General features: G+C 44.1%; 1 protein-coding gene across 1 annotated transcript in view; it reads left to right on the top strand.

Annotated features, from left to right (window-relative positions):
- Positions 1–22705, top strand: part of LPCAT2 (lysophosphatidylcholine acyltransferase 2) — a 324634-nt gene that overhangs the window by 205500 nt on the left and 96429 nt on the right. The window lies entirely within an intron of this gene.

A 22705-nucleotide genomic window follows, 5' to 3' on the forward strand; every position in this document is an offset into this window, starting at 1 on the left:
GTTTATCTCTAATTAATTCCATAAGGTTGGTTCTCCTATCCACTCCTGACATGACATGACTCTCCCTTCTTGTTCCTGCTCCCGAATCTCTACGTCTACTTTTCCCAGCGACCCAGCTTTAACCAGCCTGGGCCACCTTTCCCTAATGTCCTACCCTCACTAGCTTTTGATGTGAGTAATATGATAACGTGCCAGCCTAACGCTCGCATTTCTAACCCTGGATGAAATCAAACATTCCGCACCATTAGAATATGCCCAGGCACCAGACTTGATTTGCAAGATTTTTTAAATCATAGCCCCTGTGTGGTGGTAGGTGGCGTTGCGTAGCTCCGCCTAACTATTTCTCATCTGTTTAAAAGCTTTCTCTCTGATCATTTCTTTCCAATGTGCAAGGATATATGTCCCTTTCTAAAACCACAGGGCCTGAGCCTTGTAGGGAGTGTCTCAAATAAATATCTGTGACAGAACCCTGTGAAGTATATCTCTGGTCTAGGATGAGCCACAATCCAAGTCATACGAGCAGTACACTGATGCACCCAAAGGCGATTTGGGAGCTCAAAGCTGTGTATAGTTGAGCTCTGAAGGAAGCCACATAAGGGCTCAAAGTCAATGACATACACATTCTAGCTCTGGGGCCGGTCCTGCTACGGGGCGTCATGATCCAAATCTTCAGGTAGGTCACAATTCACACGAAGAATCACAAGCGGCAGCCCTAAAACTGCCCTTTCCATTCTCTCTCCAAGAAGTCAAGAGGAAGTTAAGGTGCCCCGAGGTCTAGCTGTTGATCCCCTACTGAGTAGCCAATTCCACAGTTGATCCCGGTGCATCCCAAATTACTGGGTCCGCTGGCAATGCCACAGCAGATATAGAAGTTTGAGGAGGCCATGCTACGCATTTTGACTCCCTCTTGTGCACCTTCATACCCCTAGCACCGTAGAGACCTCTACTTTCTTTGACATCTGCGGGTCCACCCTCGGTGCTGCCTGTGCCCCCTGAATCTGATTTGGGTTTGGCTCCAAATCTGGAAGTGACTTTTCACCTGGCACAATTATCTATGCCGATTTTTAGCAGAATCAACTCTGCAATAGCTCCACCAACCCCGGAGAAGGATGTCACTCATTGTTCTGTCTGACTCTGAGCCATATCTGTCTTGACCTCAGCTGTAGCCTACTTACCAGGCCTCCCTATACTCTGATTCTGAGTCATCGCTGTGTCAGGAAGCCACTTTCCAGTGCTCGAACAACTGTTCGACTCGGGCTCTGATCGGAACCATCCACCTTTTGGTGATAATGGTGGTGATAGTTGTGGGGTCTTCCCCAGCCTGGGTACCCGCTAGTGACTATGCCACACACAGAGCTTAGTATAACACGTCTTTATTCTTCTGAGTGAAACCACAAGCCCAACATTCTAAACCTGCATTCACTTTGCTACACTTACGTCACAGTTCTAAGGAGTCCATCAGAAGCCTTAAGGGTTTCGTCATTGCTCAATCACACAACACTACATCTCCTCCTGTCCAATCCCCAAAACATTTTTTTTACAGATAAATACACAATTGTAGCTCTTTAATTAGTCTTTGTGGTGCTTTGATAACTCCTCCCAAAGGTGTCTTAAACTGTGGAAAGGCAGTAGAAGTGCCCATGACCTACGTTGGCAATGTAGGAAACACAGCAGTCAAGGAGTTTTCTCTTGTCCTTTCAGACCCAGTTTCTACATTGCCATAACGGCCTGATGAGCAATGAGCCACATGTCAGAAATGTGAGGAATCTCGAGTAACAGACTTCCCAGGACTTTGGGTCACAACATGAAAGGGCTCGGCATCAAAGGGAGCATCCAATTTCTGTTTTCTAGATTGACAGACCAGGAAAATAAAGTCCTTTTCATGTAGCTGCTTGTCAGTTTAGGCCTTCATTTTCTTTGTACGACCTAAGTCTATTACACAAATGTCTTCCTCAGGACTTGATCTTCTGGTGGTCCATTGAGGTAACTTGTTGTAATGGCTCTCAGAACATCAAGATTGCAGGGACTTTTCCTGTGGTCGAGTGATGGGCCACACAGTAACTTGAAGAGTAGAATTCTAGACCGTTTTAAGTTTGAGCTTTTCCAGTACAGCTCGGTGAACAGCTTTCTTCAGAGTACAAATAAAACGTTCGACAAGGCCATTGTCCTATGGCCAAGGAGGTGTGGTCTTCTGATGCTTCACATTAAGATGATTGAGAATGTTTGTCTGTTGAAATGTAGATTTTAAGGTTTCAGCAACACCCCATATCGTGAAGATGCCATCTACTCTCTCGATGACTCTAAGTGATGGATGAGAGATTTTGTATCAGTGGAAAACAGGAGTATTCATCAAGAATCACCATCAGGTGTTGTCCATTGTAAAGACGACCGAAGAGGTCCACGGCAATTCTTTCCCATGCATGCTTTGGCAACTCTGACATGTTTAAAGTGTGTTTTGTGGTTTTCGATTACAGGCAATTGCATAGATGACAGGCCTTCAATTGTCTTTCAACTCTCTCTTCAAGGTGGGGAAACCAGACTTGATCTTGGAGAGCTTGCTTTGTGGCAACGATTCTATAATGTCATTCTTTGGCCACTTCAATCATCTGTTGTCACAGACTCTCCAGAATAACAGTTCTCGAACCTCTGAAAATAATGCCTTCCTGAGTAACAGACAGTTCACCTTTCACATTTTTAATCTTCTGGTACTCACTTTCACTGGTAAGAGGTCGAGTGTGCTGGTTCCAAGCCTGATGTGCAATACTGTGTTTCAGTTTTAGAATGTCACTATCTTGACTCATGGCAGTGACAATTTGCTCAAATGAAATAGCAGTTGGTGTGCTGGATTTCACATTGAAATTCATGTAGGCTTCAGCTGTCTTAGAAGGGGTGCCATCACGCTGTAGACGCATTTGTGAGAAGTAGTCTGCAATTTTCCAGGGAATTGTTTACACATGACAGGGCCAACTGGACCACTGTCAGACCATCACAGAGTGAACTTAGTAAAAGTAAAACAGATTATAAACGTACAACCACTAACCACTGGTAAACACTGTACCTAGCATCAGCCTGTAACAGAAACCACATTATGCACAGCATCACATTCAGCGCCAAACACAATGTATGCCCATAATCTCAACAGTCTAATATTAGACCTCTTTTTATGTCCTTCCCAGCAAGCTCTTGGGCAACAATGTGTAGATTTATCAGTGATGCTTTCGTCATCTTCAAATGCTTCACACATACTGGCGTTTCGTTTTGACTCCACATACTCCAAGCGTTGATTTGGCACTTCGACTGATGTACACAGTGCATCCACACAAGTTTGCTGGACCACAGCAAACTCGCTGGGAGAGCACTGTTGATATTCGGGTGTCTTATACACTATCTCCTCACCAGTTGTAGCATTCTCCCCAGCCTGGATACCCACTAATGACTACACCACACATGGAGCTTAGTATAACAAGTCTTTATTCTTCTGCATGTAACCACAAACCAAAGATTCTAAACGTGCATTCACTTCGCTATGCTCTAACCTTCATGTCACAGTTCTATAGAGTCCCTCAGGAGCCGTCATTGCTGACTCACACAGCACTACAATAGAGATGGCGAGTTCAAACTCTTCCCACAATATGATGTTGACAATTTTATATGGCTCTACAAGTGGCCAGTAGGCTGGACACATGACACGGAGCTGGTCCCACTCTTGCCCTTCCATGGCAGTCTGATCACCCGTCTAGTAAGCGTAACCATGGCAAAGAAAACAAAGTCTTAGCTTTACAGTTGCCTTCCGTTGAGGTAAAGACCAATGTTCTGACAGAAGTGTTAAAGCCCAGACAGTCGTCAGCTGTTCTCCTAATTCTGTTCAGTGACGCACTGACTGACACCCCCATGGGTATATGGACCAAACCCTGCTTTTGCCATTCGTAAACAGACAGGTGGCATAGACCTACTCTGAGTAACCCTGCCTTCCTAACACAGCACCATCCTCCTGAAAGCTTCATAGTACAGGAAACCACAAGCAGGGTTAACTTCAATTCTTTTCACACTACCCCAGGACAGAAAGTTGAAAGAAATTGAGGCATTTGAGAAGAGAATCTTTTCTTCCATTAGCCTTACCTAGGAAGGGATATACATTATGGGGATTGGCTGCTGAGATCTTACCAGTGATGCCAAAGTTTCATGCCAATTTGCAAATTACCATTCAAGATGGCCAGGATTCGACTAAGTATGTAATCTGGTCAGACCTGGACACAACAGACTGCTTAGGCAGAGTTGTCGGTACTTGCGTGCTGCTTCAGTGCCACACATGAATATAACTTTTTTGACCTGTCTCCCCGGTATGGCGTGAAAGCTGACTCTGCCCTTGAGCACTTTAAATATTAAATAAATAGAGCTATTACATGCTGCCTTGATCTTTCCACACCCGTAAGGGAGTATCCCCAACAATTTCTCCTTGTTTGAGGCATTGCTTAGGGTTTCAACTTAAGCCAGTTTCAAGGCCCACCATCCCAACAACAGGCACCCCGTCCTTTCGGGGTATGGGATCCAGCAGATTAGCGAACTCCCCAGTCACCATCATCTTCGGCAGCAACCTCCAAGCCACTTTGGTTTGTCCTTTGTGCCACACACCCTTGGGAGTCAGGATTGCTCATTTTCTCTGCAGGTGGCAAGCCATAAAATCTGACAGGAGGGTCTTGCAGATGGTTTAATGGGGCTGTGCATTGCCAGTTCCTTTCTGCCTTCTGCCTCTTCTACATACATCAGTGTGGCTTTTGGAGGACAATTTGTTCATTTTGCTGCAGGAATACTAGGTTCTTTTGGAGAAAGGAGACTTAGCGATGGATCGGCCTCCACGATCAGATCTGGTTGTTTTTCCATTATTTCTTAGTGTTGGAAAAGGGCTGAGGCCTTTGCCCTATTTTAGATCTTCAACTCCCCCTCAATTTCTTTATGCGATAGGACACATTTAGGATAGTGGTTGCTTCATGACTACAATTGCACCAGCTACCTAGTGAGACATAAATCGAGTGTATCGAAGAAAATATGGACTCAGGAATTAGATAGGTTACAACAAGAATTCGTTGTAATCACCTGTTTAGAAAAAAAAAATTTTCTAGAGACCCCTCACCCACCAGGGTTGCCCCTAGGTGGCATACTTCACCATTGGGGTTCCTCTCAATCCTCTACGAATTGACGCGTGCTGCGACTTGCGAATTACGTAGAAGCAATTTTCTTTGTATACTATCTAGAGACCCCTCACCCACCAGGGTTGCCCCTAGGTGGCATACTTCACCATTGGGGTTCCTCTCAATCCTCTACGAATTGACGTGTGCTGCGACTTGCGAATTACGTAGGAGCTATTTTCATTGTATACTATGTGTAGTTCAGTGATGGGGAGTGGAAGGAAAAGAAATACCTAACTAGTTGACCACTCTTTTATTATCGCCCCTAGTTGTTATGGTTAAAAATCAGAGGTCGTTTAGCGAGAAGAAAATTGACCTTAATGAGTCTGGTTGTCTCAATAATGCGTTTTTGTCAACATGTTTCGGGCTGTTCTCCTCATAGCTCTTCATTAGGACTCCACTGGGTCCAGCCCAGTGTGTACCCCTCCTAGTGAATCCTGTAATAAGGACACAAACCAGGCACACCTAATGCACATGCACTTTATACATACGGTTCTAGTGATTAATCTATGTCTGTAAGTGGAAAAAAAAGATCTATTAAAAACAGTGACCTGTCAGCAGTGCTGGCAGGTCGCATTAGTATGATTGTTCATGTAACTACCAAAATATAGCACCCATATAGTGTGGGTGCTCATATGGTCTATCCTATGTACTCATATAGTGTAATGAACATGCCACACACTGTAATGGGTGACAACACTCGTAAAATAGCACTTGAACACCTGTGTTATAGTGATAATTTGGAACACAGACTTCTGGAAAAAGAGCAGCTGTGGGAGTACAAACTCCTCACTGACAGAGTGGGACCTAATGACAATATCACGTGGGGCCTCTTACATTGAAAGAGTATTGAGACTAGTGTTGACCTCTTTATGAGTCTTTATAACCAAGTATAACACCCTGGTTTTATAGAGCACACGATCACACAAGGATACAACAGTTCAAGACCTAGCCCCCATCTAACAATATCCATGAAAAGGTTCCAAACCAATATATTGTGTTATTAAGACTAGACTCTTTAAAACAGTGACCCCCTACTTCCACATGATTAGCAATACGGGATAACACTGGGAATGTATCATTGAGAGATTCTTCTCTTATATATGTGTCTAATAATAGTACATCTTAGCGTGATAAGGGTGCGTTACTATTCACTGGTAATGCATCATTGAGAGATCCTTCAGATAAACATCTGTCCGATAATGAGACATCTCAGCGGTTGCAAAGAAGCCACGAAGCAGCTACTTGTTAAATTGTGTATAGTAATAAACTCACCTTGGTACCCAAGGATACATGTATGCTGAAATAAGAATATAACAATGATACATGGGAAGCATCCGCTCTACATTATAAGCGAGTAGCTTGGTTGAAGTAATATTACACTTGGGTAGTAGCCATTACATCTAACCTCCCCCGAGTAGGACTTGCTTTATTGGCAAAATTATATAAACCTGTGTATTTCTCAACATATTTGTATGCATATCGCTTGATTCCATTCTGCATTACGTGAAACATTTTAAAATCAACACCTTTCCTCATACATTTCCAGTACCTACATATTTTTCAGGATGGGAATTCTCCCAACATGGCACTGCCACTACTATCTGGAAAGAGGGAGACCGAGATTGCACAGTCTCCATTCTATAAGGTTGTGGAGACTGTGCAATCTCTGTCTCGCTCTTTCCAGATATATGTATTTATGAATGCTGTATGAGTTTGTAGGAGGTTGGATGTTTGTGTTGTAGTATGTATGAATTATTCTGACTCTTCATTCAGGGGTTATTTATTAAAGACTGCATTGTATTTAAATTTGATATTTTTGTAATAGTCTTGTTTATTTGTATACACATGTATATAAAAACATTTTCGCCCAGACCCGCCTAGTTACAACTTTCGCCAGAAGGAATGTGAGAGGCCTTGGGAACCCGAAGAAACGCCGCCACGTCTTGGCCTACTTAGATAGACATAAGTTACACTGTGCCTTGTTACCAGAAACTCACATCGGCCCCTCTGCTCTGACCACTTTTGGGTCCCGATGGGCTTCACACAGATGCGTCTCGAAATATTCCACCTACACTCGGGGAACAGTAATCCTTATTAAAAAGAATATCCCATATGTAGCCATAGGGGAAATGGCAGATACAGAAGGTAGATATTGCATTATGAGGGTGATAATGGCATCCCAGTCTATAGCAATTGCATGCTGCTACAACCCTAACCTCGATAACCCTCAGTTCTTCAATATCCGATGGGGGAAAGTTTTGGATATAGGCTCCACTCACGTGGTATGTGGCGGAGACTTCAATGTCACATTAGACTCGACAATGTACCGACAGCACTCACAACCCAATCATTACACGAACGCCCAACGCCAAGTGCTAGAGATAGTCACTGAACATGGGCTATTGGATGCACGGAGGAGCTTGCACTCAACTGATAGAGAGGGTACATGCTACTCCACGGTGCATTCTTCATGGTCTCTCATAGATGGATGGTTTCTGACCAGAGGGTTAAAAACATGGCTAACTAAATCACGGCTTTGCCGTGCACATACTCTGATCACTTTGTCACTAATATTTCACTACTAATTAGAGATATATTTACATTAGAGTTGTGTGGCCATTGAGGGAAATCTGTTCTTTTCATTGTCATACTCTGATCACTCACCTTTATTGGTAATAATCACCTCACCTTGCTCAATGACCCCATACTAGTCTTGGAGATTGCCTGCGAATGCCCTACTTGATATCCCATTCAGTACGGAATTGGAGAAAGATATAATGGAATTCTTCCCAGAAAAATTGACATAGTGCCCCAGTTCTCCACAGTCTGGGAAGCATTTAAAGTGACCATAAGGAGATTATGCATTGAAAAAGGGGGAGGAATCCTGAAAGACATTCGTAGAACGCTTGAGAAGCTAGAGGCTAAACTTAAACATCTAGAGACTCAATTGCAATCTGACCCTAGCACTGACCTACAGAAAGACTTGGGGACAAGCTGACAGAATACCAGGAGACAGCAGAGAGGGAATGCAAATTTTTGGGGAAACACCACCGCGCCTGGCAATAAGGAGAAGGGGAACGACCAGGGAAGGCTCTGGCTGAGCTGACCTTAAAACCGAGATTTTCCAGCACCATCTTGAAAGTTATAGATTCAGATGGCCATGTAAACAAAGACACCTCAGACATATTAGAGACATTTCATGCATTCTACAAAACTATATACAACACATAGATTGCAGCCAAAAGAGTTTGAGCCGCACTTTGATGATATAGCGTTGGGATGGCTGGGGGATACCCCGAGAGAACTTCTATTAGCAGACTTTGAAGACGCCGTGATATGCACTGCAATCAAGTATCTACAGTCTGGTCGGACCCCTGGCCTGCACGGCCTTACTGCAGATTTCTATAAAACATAGTGATTTTCTCATCCCGATTCTTTAAAAAAAAAAAAAAAAACCTTTACGAAGGGGCTCGAAAGGCAGGCATACTTCTGCAAACAAAACTCAAAGGGCTCATTATATCTATATTGAAACCAGGAACACCAGGCAACAAATGTGACTTATATGGACCACTCTTGCTCATAAATTGTGACGCCAACATTTTGGCAAAACTACTAGCCAATCGAATAAGCCCTCTGATGAATGCCTTAGTATTACCAGTCCGGCTTTGTGCCGGGCAGAGCAACGTCACACAACCTACGCACTCTCTTTGCTCTTATGCAAGACACTGACCCAGATCGATCCATGGTGGCTGTCTTTTTGGACGCACCAAAGCATTTGATTCCCTTGAGTAGGATTACCTGGTGAGCATCCTGAAACGCATGGGTTTTCCATCTCCCCTTCCTAGCCTGGATCCAGATATTGTATACTAAACCACAGGCCAAGCTGCTTATAAATGAAGTGTGCTCCTATAGTTTTCACTAAAAATAAAGTTTTCCCTTTTGATAATATTTACTGCTCCAACACAAGAATTATGTGTATATTACAGTGAACCAAAGAAAAAGAGCATGAATGTCCCTATATATAGCAACACGTAGTCTAAATTGAAATTCTTATATTTTTATTACTATTTTTTGTATCAAAAAATCAAGTAAAATTATAACACATTTAAAACATTTCATATTACATTTCATAGAACACATTTGTTTAAAATTAAAACAACAGCATTAAGGAAAATTTATATATTTTGCAGTAATTTCCTTGGCTGCGATTATAGAAGATCACAGAAATATTTTACATTTCTTAATGCATATCACAATATAAAAACATTAGAACATAATTTTTTGGAAAACTTAAAAATGCTTTATCCTCTTGTCGGCGCGTTTCGGTGTGTCATGTAGTTAAAAACACCTTCAGGACCCAACACATATAATAATCACAAAGTGCTCATTCATATCAACATAATCCATTGTTAATCCACCTTCGGTAACCAATTCCGTATATCACTGTCAAGCTATTCCTAATTTCACTTAGTTTCTCTGTTCATGCAATAGAGAGTTTATCAGATCGTTCTAAAATTTTCTCTGTAGGAAATAGTAGGCGTCTATAGATCCCTCATTCCCAGTAGTGGTCATTGGCTTAAATAACTTTCTATTATTCCTTTTTCACTTGGAACGACGATCTTGGAAAATAATGGGGTCCTATTTCCTTGCCCCCCTAGAAGCCTGTATTGAGACTGAAGTTTTTTTAAAGTCACGGCCTTGTAGTTGAAAACCGGTACAGCGTTTTCTTATTGAAATACACCTGCCTTTTTTCAATGTGGACACAGTATATTTCGTATAAAACGCTACGTGTCTCTGCCAACGGGATTCTGATTAGATCAGCGTAAAAACCTATAGATTTCACATCACAAGGGGAACAAGGCAGGGATGCCCGCTCTCCCCCCTCCTATTTGCCCTGTCCATGGAGCCGTTGGCAGCTAAACAGCAACATCACCGCAACTACGCTCTCCAATACCCTGAAAGGGAAATCCTAATCTGTTTATATGCTGAAGACCTTACACTATACCTACGCAATCCAGAGGACAATCTCAACCCTATACTGCATTTTGGAGGGTATTCGGGGGTCAACATCAACCGGAGCAAGTCACAGATTTTCCCTCTCACAGATGCGGTCAAGAGATACGTCCCAGACTATCCCTTGACCTGGTGCGATAGTGAAATAAAATGCCTGGGGATAGTAATCACTAGAGACAGGGAAAACCTTATGAGAGTCAATTACGGCAAAGTGCTGGGTACATTAACAGCTTCCATCACTAGATGGATCGCTATGCCTCTCTCACTGGCAGGGCGGGTGGCACTGATTAAAATGGCAACTCTACCAAAGCTGCTCTATCTTTTTATAAACATTCTTTATGCGCCCAGCAAACACTTTTTCAAAGCCCTAAAATCGCAGCTTATTCGACTGACCTGGGGGGTGGGGAGGAGCAGCCTAGAGTAAAGTGAGAAACACTGACTCTACCCTTCGACAAAAGTGGATTCAAGGTGCCGGACATGGAGCTGTACTTTTGGTGCACCCAGGAGTCATTTATTTATTAATGAACTGTGCGATTACTTAAAATCATTACAGTATAAAAAAATGCAGTTTGGTTCAAATAAAATACAGTAAAAATACAATAAAATACCCCCCACCCTGCTCGACCTACACCAGTCAGGGACCATTGGTGCAGATATGTGGTCACGATACTGACTATGTTCACTGATACTATACATTGTTAAAAAGAATTAAAGTTTTTAGAGTCATCCTGAGACCCCGCTTACTTTAGAGTCTGGAAGGCGTGTAAAAGTTCAACATCCTCAGTTGCACTGTGGACTTCATTGAGCCCTTGGCCGGTCCCAATTGGATACCTTTGACTGATGGGGACCATTTTCTTTTCGGTGACTCCCTGTGTTATCTGTGGATTGCCAACTTGTGGGCGGCGGGACGCAGGGCTCTTCGGGATGGTATCCTATAGTTGGTTTTCGAGTGCCATTTTAACTTTGAGGAGGAACTTGCCTATCCTGGCTAATAAACATGTTGTGGTTTCAGAGAAACACCAATCCAAGGCCTCTCTGCAAGTTCTATGGCCCAAGATACGTAGTGTCGGACGTAGCAATCGCTGTCGGTCATAGCAAGTGTAGCCAGGATTCTCTGAGATAGTTGCAAAGTCGGCAGGCAGTGGCTCCGTCCGAGCGTGCCCAACGTGGGTTAAAGTCCGTTATCCTGAGGGCCAAGAGGCGCATAAACAGAATTTTTTGTCTTACTTCGATTGTTAGTGAGCGTTGTAAGTATGGTTGAGGTTTACCAGGAATGTAGGACTTGTCCAAGGCCAACGTTAGCGGGTTGGGCCGGAGCGAGGAAAGGTCTAGCTCAAAGGAGATAGACTGGACTTGACGCTTAACGGCCTTTGCCCAGGCGGAATATGGGATTTCGTGTAAGTGCAGACTCCGCCCCTCGATCTTCAGAAGATCAATGGCTAGTTCCACATTGGCTTGCCATGGGGAGCCCACTTCCCCAAAGATGGATTTTAGCGAGTGCTTCAAGGTGTTTTCGGGCGACTTCAGAACTCTGATGTAATATTTTAGCAATTCCCCCAGTAGTACCAGTTCAGGACATTTCAGGCCTATTTCCAGTCTCACCCTGTTAATCCGTGCCTGTTTGGGGGCTCGTAGCACCATCTTATATGCTTTCACCTGTGCCGTTTGGACCACTTTCTCAAAAGCCCCAGGATAGGCTATATGGCCGTACGTAATGGCGGGGATCAATTTAGCCCTGAGTACTGTCAGCATCGGATCTGCAGAGGGACTGGCCGGGCCGTGGCTTAGACGTCTTAGAGATTTAATTACTTTGTCAATTTTTGGTCTAAGCGACTTCAGATGTTTGTGTGCAGTAGCCCTCTCTGATACCCATGTGCCCAGATAGTTGTAGAATGGGGCCGTGGTGATTCGGTGTTCCCCCAGAGACCATAAAGCTTTTGTTTTGTGTGGATGCTTGCCAAAGATTATTATCTTTGTCTTGCTCACATTAATATGTAGCTCGTTCTCCTTGTACGTGGCAAGACTGTTTAGGGCTCTTTGGAGGCCTACCCTGGTATGGTCCATAATTACTGTGTCATCTGCGTACTGGAGCGTACCCAGAACCAGCTTCCCCAGTCTGGGCGGTGCTAGGTTGGCGTCTTTCAGGGCGTGCCCCATGTCCGCAGTATACAAGTTGAAAAGCAGGGGGGCCAGAACACACCCCTGCTTTAATCCAGAGTTGGTGGCAATTTTTGTGGTTGCAGATGTGGCGCTTAGTTTCACCTGCACCCAGGTCCCCTCGTAAAGTGCTTTAATGGCCTTTAGAAGATCTCTAGGGATCCCCCAAGACTCTAGTTTTGCCCAGAACCGGCTTCTGTTCACACGGTCGAAGGCCGTTGAATAGTCGATAAAGCAACAGAACAAGGGCGGCTTGTTCCGCATGTTGCCCTTCTTAGCGAGGTACGAGAGCGCTATGAAGTTGTCCAGCGTAGAACAATTAGCCCTGAAGCCAGTCTGTGAGGGCGGGAGTATGCCGTTCTTATTCACCCATGTTTCCAAGTCCTTGAGTAGGAGGCGGGCATAGACCTTAGCTTCAATATCAGGGAGGGCTATCAGTCTGTAATTAGCCGAGTTAGAGTGGTCTCCTTTTTTGTGGATAGGGAAGAGGATTGAGCCTTTCCAGGAAGATGGCAGGGATGCGGTTGCGAATGCGTGGTTGAATAGAGGAGTAAGTTTGGAAGCGAAAAATTCAGGATCCTTCTTAAGAACCTGTGCGTGGATCCCGTTAGGTCCAGGGGCACCATCGGTTCTGATGGCTTTGATGTGCTTTGCAATCTCCGCCTCCGAGAATTTTCCCGGTCGAGTTGGGCTTAATTCTTTGTTCGGGGCACTTTCAGAGCCGATGGTAGCTGCCGCCGCCTTGGACCACTCGGTGATGCAGTGAGATATCCGATTTGGCTCACAGGTGTACAGCCCCTTTGCATACTGTTCCCACACTTTTCCTCCAACACTGTTAACCTTATGTACGCCTCCTAATGACAAGCTGTTGATGTAGCGCCAGAGCTTGCTATTATCTTTACCTTTAATTATGGAAAACACTGTCAGCCACTTCTGTTCGGTCCGTTTTCTTTTCAGATCCCAAATGTTCTTTTTGTACTTAGCTCGCAAAACAGCAATGGGGCCCCCCCCTGGCGGTTGGATACCTTTCTTTTTTGCTCTCACTGCCTTGTTAAGTGCCTGCTTAGCCAGCTTAAGACTGTGGTTTTTTTGGTGGCCTGGGATGACATTTTTTTGGCCGCTTCTTGATTGGTGAGTGTTGCCCAGGCACTTCAATACGTCATTGGTCAGCGTTTCCCATAGGTGTATTATACATACACTATCTTGTGACCTTGGTACTGACACCCTGTTGGCTATGAATGCATTAAGTCTGTAGCTAAGATTGGTCGACCATTTTATTCTTTTAAGGACTAAGTGATGTTCTTCGCCTGTGGTCATACCAATTACGGCGTAGGGGTCCGACTGTTCTCGTGTCAGGTTGAATGTGACACGTAGGGGCCTATTGTCGCTTTCGGCTCTGTCGTCCACTGTGAAGTTGCGAAGTTTGTTAGTCAGACCTGCATTGATGAAGATATAGTCTATAGTGGAGACATTCCTGAAGGTCGGATAGGCGGACCATGTGCAATTGCGCGTTTTTTGTATCCCGTGGGTGGATTGCAAGTTGTAATTTGCTAAAAGTTCAATCAGTTGAGCTGACTTCCTGCTAGGTGTTGTCATGGGTAGCAGGTCCAGGCCTCTCAGGTTAAAGTCACCGACTATGATTACATCCTGGTGCAGGCGGCTTATTAATAGATCTTCCAGGGCGGTGGTGAATGCTTCCAAGCCATGTGGGGAGAGAAGTTTTGCAGGGTTGAGGTAACAGTTGATTAATAAAAGCGGGCGGGTTGTTTGATCCGCTCTCATTCCTTCTATTGAGATGGCTTGTAGGTCGGGTGGCTCCAGGGGTAGTTCTTTTACATTAAATTTGCAGGCGTGGCTTACGAAGATTGACAGGCCCCCTGACGGGCGACCAAAGATCGTCCTTTTGGTTGCTGATTTGAAATATTCGTGGAAGCCAGCAATTGGTGAAGTGGACCTCGCCCAAGTCTCCTGGATACATAATATATCCCCCTGTGCGAGATAGTCATGGGTGGCTGTAATCCTGCGGATGTTATTTACCCCTGCAATGTTCCATGAGATGATGCTAAGGTTGCGATCCTGGCCTCTTGATGGGCATGCACGACTGGTGTATTCATATGTGTTGGTGGCATTAAGAGCCCTGTCTCCATGTGTCCTCCCCCAGGAGCATTTCACTGCATACTGGTTGCAGACACCACCATACATGCCACACCTCGCAGTCGTACAATGGGCCCTGGTCCCGACCCCATATCTGGCATATATAAGTGCTCAGACTAATCCAAATTGTAAAGACCCAACTACAGTGGAGTGCACAAAAGGAGCATGGAGGGCCATTGCTGATCGAATGAAAGTGGATACGATATACTCTCCTCTGATGTCGCTACCAGGCCACTCCGATATTCCAGTCACATTGGAAGGGAAATGTTGACAAATGCTTTGTAAATTCGAAATTAAATCCTGGGGGCACTTTACATAGGGGGGGTAGACTTTTCTCATATGTGAACAGTTTTTTAAGGATTGCCAACCTACCACTCTGGAGCTCTTTATGTATGCAAGGCTCCGACACGATGTTAAGTCCACCACCCTGACTTTCCAACTAAGCCACCCACTTTGGCCTCACTGCACGCCAGCAACATATTCCGGCTCATGTGATAGCCCTGCTATACCGAACCACCCAGATAGACAACCCCCATGTTGCTCAGACTGCACGGTTCAGATTGGAGGAAGACCTGGGCACACCTCTTGGGGATGATCAGCAAACTGGGCCAATATCGGGCAGTATCAGACTGCATATATACACTTCAAATATCTCCACTGCCTTTATTACACTCCTGTAAAACTATTCTGATTCCGCCTCAGAGATAATGATAATTGCGACAAGTGCTGTAGGGAAGGAGCTGATCTTCTGCACTTGGCTCGGGAATGTGCCCACATTAGGACATACTGGGATACAGTACTAGAAGCCCTCAGTCAAATGACTGGGACTCGAATAGCAAATACCCCTCTCACTACACTATTGGGATGCACAAAAGATCTTGAAGCCTCCCTCAGAAGATACATACTGCTAGGCTTACTACTGGCTAAACGCAGGGTAGCCTGCAGATAGGGCACTCAAATTTAAAGATTGGATGCATGACCTTATATTCTGCCAGGACCAGCTAACTATTTATGCAGAATTGATGCCGCCCACGTCCCAGCCTAGGGACATCTGGGAGCCCTTGCGGATATACTTACATGCACAATCCGCTGAAGCGAGTACGACAGAGGCAGGTCCCGAAAGTCCAAGGGCCACGTAACCAACACTAGGATGGGCATGGGTATGGGCGGAGTGCAACTGCGTGAAATGTATAGTGTATAGCTTGAACTGTTTGCACGACTTTTATGGAATGTAGCTAGTAACTACATTGATGCAAAGTATATACGAGATATGTAAACTGTTGTGGAAATTATGCCGGTTTCTACACCAATTTTACTGTGTCGCGTGTAAGGTTGGCCGATGCTAGCGTACGTTTTTTTTCCTGCTGAAAAATCAATAACAAGATGTTTAAAAACAAAAAACAACGTTGTGGCTTGGTGTGGCACCTGTAACACAGACCTGTTGTAAGCTAACCTGACCCATGTAGTACTATTTGTTCTGCCTTTTCCCCAGCAAGGAATTTCATTGGGCACTGTTAAAGGCTGTTTGTCTGCCCTTTCTGCTCTTTTTTGTTTACTGATCAACCATCCTTGTTCAAATAACCTGTGGCGATTTATTTTCTTAGAGGTAGAGGTTTTTTCCACATGTTTCCTGCTAAACCTTTTGTGATGCGACAGTGGGACATTAACGTGGTCCTACATTTCCTCATGTTTACTCGTTCTGTGCAGATGCACAGCTGTACCCTACATCTCCTGACACTAAAGATTGTCTTTGTTTACAATAATCTCAGCTCGTTGTGTGAGTGTGCTTCAAGCTCTTTCAGTGCAGCTTTCCTTCACCCCTTCTTTCTGGGTAAAAAAGAGTGGTTTTTCGCCCCAAAGTTATGATATCATTTCATATTGGACTCTCCATAACTCATCCCTCTAAAATGGAGGTGGGACTTCATCCTTTGGACCCCAAAACAGAGCTCAGCTTTTACATCAATCAAACCAAAGACCACCACGTGGACTACCGACTCTTTGTGGGGTTCTCAGCTGCAAAGGGGTGGAGAAACGCTTTCTCCATACTGATAGTTCTCTGCATTAAGATCTACTGTGCAATGGCAAAAAGCAGCTTCAAGAAGAGTTGAGGGCCCATTCCACTACTGCATGTCCTGGATATTTGCAAGGCTGCAACATGGGCATCAATGCACACATACACAAAGCGTTGCTGCCTTGATAGCCCAGTCCATCTGGAAGGGCATTTTGGCTGTTCAGTCCTGCAGGGCGTTTTGGTCACAGCGATTCCAGAGACCCACCAGTGAGGTACTGCTTTAGTATTTACTCTAAAAGTGAAAAATCTGCGGTTAGAAGTATCCGTCAGAAAAACAAATTACTTGCGTTCAGTAATGTTCTTTCTGGTGCATACTGTAGGATGCCCTCCTTTGTTGATGCACGCCAAACACCACACACCTATATACACATATATATTTATATATATATATATATATATATATATATATATATAATATATATATATATATATATAATATATATATATATATAATATATATCCAACCTTCAGATAGCACACAAAGAGAAAAGCCTCAGGGAATTCAAATGGTTCGTTTCTTTAATGTGAACAGCTTGCCAACAATCACCTTGCCAGGGCACAGGCATCCACTGTTAAGCCAGACACGTTTCAGGAATCCAAATCCTTTCACCAGTGGCAGGATAAAAAATGAAGGGTCGTGCTGCAGATGCAGTTTTAATTCAAAACACCTGCCCTGATGGGCGTGGTGCTCTCACAGCCTCATGGTGTTTGTAGTCCATCTCTGTTCCTCCCATGTGGGTGCGCTTCCATTAATTTCATTTTTGCTAAATAAAACCCCTGTGGGTTGATGCGCAAGTCCTGGCGCTGTGGCTGCTGTGCTTTATAGAAGTTCACACAAACTTGTGCAGGCTGCAGCACTGAACTGAAACCAGCACATTTTCCTCCTGATATTTCTAGCTCCTGAACTGTAGCCAGAACGGACCTGCACGGCAGTGGGCTTTTCCTCAACGGCTGTGCAAAGCCGTATTTCATCCAACCTTCATGTAGCACACAAACAAAAAAGCCTACAGTCACATTAAAGAATCAAACCATTTGAACTTCCTAAGGCTTTTCTCTTAGTGTGATTATATCATAATCTCAAACTGCAGATTCCTCACAGCCCTCCAGCGTCCCCGTTCTGTGGAATGGACTATTCCATCTAAAAAGGGCTCAATATCGAGATTTGCACACAGAGACAAACCATTTGTTTTCTTGCTCCATGTCTTAAGGGTGGACGATATTCAGGAAAAAACTGAAATAAGTGTGCTTAGGTGGAACCTATATGTGGCTCCAATCATCCCTTCCACAGTCTGTGGAACCACATGACACCACCTATGGTCACACAGGGCTGTGCTGAAAAATCTTACGGATCTAAACTGGTGCCTGGGGATATTCTGAATGTAAAGATTCTGCAGTTATATGGAGTGTCCACTAGAAAGAGCATTACCACAGGTAAGTCATGTGTTATTCATTTGCACACACCAAACAACCCTCCTGTGTTAGACCTGTCAGCCTTAGGTTGGCCTTACTCCTCCTGGCTGGGTGAGGGGCAGCAAGGTTCATAATTACAATGGGTTGTACAAGGTGATTCACAAGGAGCACATGCTCAATATTTGTTTTACCGAGCTGCGCCAGCACCTAGTGGACAGCTAGCTGATGGACACTAGGAAGGTGGCTGAAGAGGCAGACCTCTGGGCCAGCAGCAGAATGTTTAAAAAGTCTGGGGGGACTTCAACAAGGTTAGTGAGAGTTCCCATCAGAAGAAAGAGGGGGAAGAAAAACTTAAAAATAAGGAGTTTGGTTCGGATTCTTTTTATGTGTTCGGGATTTTGTTGTGAGCTCGTAAATAATGGCAACAGATTGACTACAAAAAATCAAATAGGGGGAGATAGAGTACTGATCCGTTCAGTCTCCTTTGGATACTCAAAATATCATGGGGGAAGGATCACTTGTCCTGCATAACCAGGGTATGCAGGTTGGTGTCTCACAAATTAAAAGACCCTCATGCACGTGTATTCTGGGTATTCGTAGCGGTATATATTGTCTCCCCGCTTTTGTACACGTGTGTGCATAATCCTTGGGTCAGATTTTATGCTACCTCCACCTGGAGGATTTACCCTTAGTTAAAACAGTAGTGATCGTAAATGGTGAAGTGCCAGGGGAATTTAAAATACCCGTACAGCCAGATATACAATTTTATTAGGTCTGGATTCGGGTAGTTCAAGGTAACGGTTAGGTGTGCCGCTCTGGAATGATTAGGAATTCGAGCGCACTGCAAATGTGATTCTTAAAAAATGGTCGACATGTTTCAGCCTTGTCGCCTATGTAGGTCAGTAGGCTTTCTTCAGGACCAGTGCAAGGTGAGAAGGTGAAGTGATAATAAATGAAATAACCTGTTTTAGGCAGTCCTCGGTATCATTGTACCTATTTGAGAAAAAATTATACATACACAATACAAAGGGTAAAGAGGGGGATAGAAGACACAACAATTTTGTACAAATAGTCAAGTTAAAATTGGCAATACTTTAGCACAGGCTCGTACTCTTGAAAGGTGTCAACTCATTCATTCTCATGCCTGGTGGTGATTGTGGCATGCGGAAAAGTCATCATCCGGTCTCATGAGGTGATGTGAATTATATTAATCAAGCCACAGCTAGTAATGTGTTTGGCTCTGTGTCATTACTCGTGGGCGGGTGGGAGCGCACAAGATTATACTCCGAATAAACGGGGCACCTAAACACTTGCGTATAGATGCTGACCAACTGTCAGACATCGAAGGTGGTGTCTTTTAACGGGGTTAGATGATCAAACGCGATAATTGTGATAGTTGGCGTGCATTATTTACTTTGAAATTAGCAATCATAAGGAGTGAGTGCAACTTACGAGATATAGGGTGCCGTGATATTAATAGGGATGGCTCTCGGCATATTGTGGTAGTCTGTATTGTTTGTTATTCAAAAAACATGGCGAGCGTGGAGCGCATATTCTCTTGTGCATTTTGAGTGCACCTACCTGAGGAAGTGCGATTGTGCACCTCTTCGGGGCAGGGGCAGGGAGGGAATACCTATCTGCCAAAGAGGAGAGATTGTCAGATGTTATACTAAAAATTACTCACTGTTTTCACGGCAACTGGCATTACTGATGGTACCTGTGGCGTGACTCCTCCTGCGTAGCTTGTGCTATCGCTGCCTCTCCTGACCCGGAAATGCTGGAGTCAGCTTCCCGAGTTAGATATGGCTTTCATTAGAAATGGTAGAGCTACTGCGATCGTAAGGTCCGCAATTAGATTAAAAAATAATTCGAAATAGACTGCTGAATTGCGCGTGTTCGTAAAGCAATTTTTAAGCAGCAGTTATTAAGGTGTTACAGATATAGTATCTCAATTTAGACTGTAGAGATGATTTTAATATATATGTTGTGGGGTGCCATGGTAATTGCTCGTAGTTGTGCTCGTAGTTCCTTAGAAGTGTCTTTTGGAGTGTAGTACATGCTCACAGGCTAGCAGATCTTATTCATAAGTGGCTGTATGAATGTAGGTCTAGACTCATTTTTAGATATATATAATTACTTGTTGATGCTCAACCAAGGTATATTATCATTCAGGCCCATGGAGTCAGTTTTCAATCTGTGTACCCAGCGTTGTTCCTTTTCAAAAATAATTTTTGCTGTGTTCCTGTCTTTTATGTCAATTGCTTCCAAAATGACCCACTGAAGGTCTGTTACAGTGTGGCCTGCTTCTAGGAGAAGTGTGGCTCAGGGGTTAGAGGCGGCAGACCCGGAATCTGAGATCGGTCCTGGACCAGGGTTCAATTCCCCGCCCCGGCGGGTCCTGGGCTAAAAATTCCACGGACTCGATAATTCTCGCCCCGGTGCCTCCTCGACTCACGGGTTCACACTCTGCGACTCTGGGCAACAGCTTGCTTAATCTCCACAAAGGCCCTTCGCGGCGGGATGCCTGACTTTCACCTTGTGGATACCCTGCTATCTCACAGGGGAATATCAGGAAGGGTTCCCTAAGCAAGCGCCGGGAAACCCACTGCGGGTAGCTGTGCGCTATATAAGCTCAACTACATTTACATTTACATTTACATTTAGGTAGTGGGTTGACATTTTGGTGGTGCTTTTTTTACAATGTACATTGCTCCGGTGCTCGCAGAGTCTTTGCTCTGCTTTCCTACAGGTCATGCCGATGTAACGCATTTGGCACGGGCATGTTATCCTGTAGATCACATGACTGGTTTGGTAATTGGTATGTCTCCTCAGGGTCCACGTTAGGTCCGGTAGTAGTTGTATTTCTTTGGTTGGCTTGGTGAGACTGCAAACCGAGCACATACCGCAAGGGAAATGTCCTGTTATTGGTGGATTATCCCATAATCCAGTTCTTTCTCTAGGTATTTTAGGAGGGAGTCTTGTGTGGACCAGGAGATCTTTTAGATTGTGACTCCTTCTGTTTGCAAACCTAGGTTTTTGCCAGGTTAGGGTGTTGGATGTTAGGATCCTCCAATTTTTCTGGATGATTTTCTTAATCTTGTTCGTCACAGGGCTGTAAGTTGTGACGCAAGTGATGATGTCTTCTTGTGGTTGTTTTAGTGTTGTCTCTAGTAGGGACTCCCTAGGTTGGTTCCGCGCTCTCTTTTTGCAGCTGTTTTTAGCTGTAGGTTTGATAAAGTTCGAGTTTGTAAGGTATTGTTTTCAGCAAACAAGTTAATGTCCAGGAAATCAAGACTTTTGTTGTTGGCCGTATAGGTAAATTTGAGGCAATCATTCAGTGAATTTATCCATATGTGGAAGTCCTGCAAACTTGCATTGTCTCCTTCCCATATCTGCAGAATATCATCGATATATCTTTTCCAAAAAAGGATACGACTGAGGTAGGGATTGTTTCGTTATGGATGTGGTTGCTTTCAAAAGTACTTGCATAGAGCCCTGCCAAGCTCGGGGCAAATGTGCTCCCCATCGAGGTCCCTGGCATTGGAGGTAGAGCGTGTCTTTGTATTGGAAATAATTCTCTGTTAAGGCGAGTCTACAGCACTCCAGAACAAAATGTCTCGGTGTATTATGGGGCCAAGTTCAATACGGCAAACAACAAAAGTCTTGATTTCCTGGACATTAACTTGTTTGCTGAAAACAATACCTTACAAACTCGAACTTTTTTCAAACCTACAGCTAAAAACAGCTTACTTTCCTTCAATAGTTTCCATCCGCGCCCACTACGTGAAAATCTTCCATACAGCCAATTCCTCAGACTGAGGAGGAATTGTAGTAAAACCTCAGATTACAAGAAACAAGCCGATGACCTTTGCGAAAAACTCAAGGTACGCGATTACCCCCCATCTGTGATTAACAAATGCAAAAAGAGAGCGCGGAACCAACCTAGGGAGTCCCTACTAGAGATAACACTAAAACAACCACAAGAAGACATCATCACTTGCGCCACAACTTACAGCCCTGTGACGAACAAGATTAAGAAAATCATCCAGAAAAAACACTAGAGGCACAAACAATCTCTTGCTAAAGCCCCAAAGATTCCGCAAGGAAAAAACGTACAAACGCTCCTTCTCCGGAATGGCACCAAGGATCTGGAACTCACTCCCCCCTGAAATAAGGCTCATCACCTCTACCATACTTTTTAAGAGAGAAGTAAAAGCTATTGTCATGGCTAAATACACTTAATTATTATTGGGGATGTTATTTACAGACGCTGTACCATTCAGTTCCAATGATCTTTTTTTTGCATTCTGTATTAATCGTGTTAATGACCTGCCTGTGGGTTTACGCTATCATTTATTTGTACTTGTATCATTATTGATGTATCTGGCTGACTATGCTCCCACATGTACCTCCCCCACCCCAATTGTCATTTAATCACACGTTGTTCCTTTCGGCTGTGAAGCGCTCTGATATCTGCAAAGATCTTGTTCGCGCTATATAAAACTTTCAAAATAAATAAAAAATAAGAAGACATCATCACTTGCGTCACAACTTACAGCCCTGTGACGAACAAAATTAAGAAAATCATCCAGAAAAATTGGAGGATCCTAACATCCAACACCCTAACCTGGCAAAAACCTAGGTTTGCAAACAGAAGGAGTCGCAATCTAAAAGATCTCCTGGTCCACACAAGACCCCCTCCTAAAAGACC

The sequence above is a fragment of the Lissotriton helveticus genome, chromosome 12 (assembly GCF_964261635.1).
Source record: "Lissotriton helveticus chromosome 12, aLisHel1.1, whole genome shotgun sequence".
Lineage (NCBI taxonomy): Eukaryota > Metazoa > Chordata > Amphibia > Caudata > Salamandridae > Lissotriton > Lissotriton helveticus.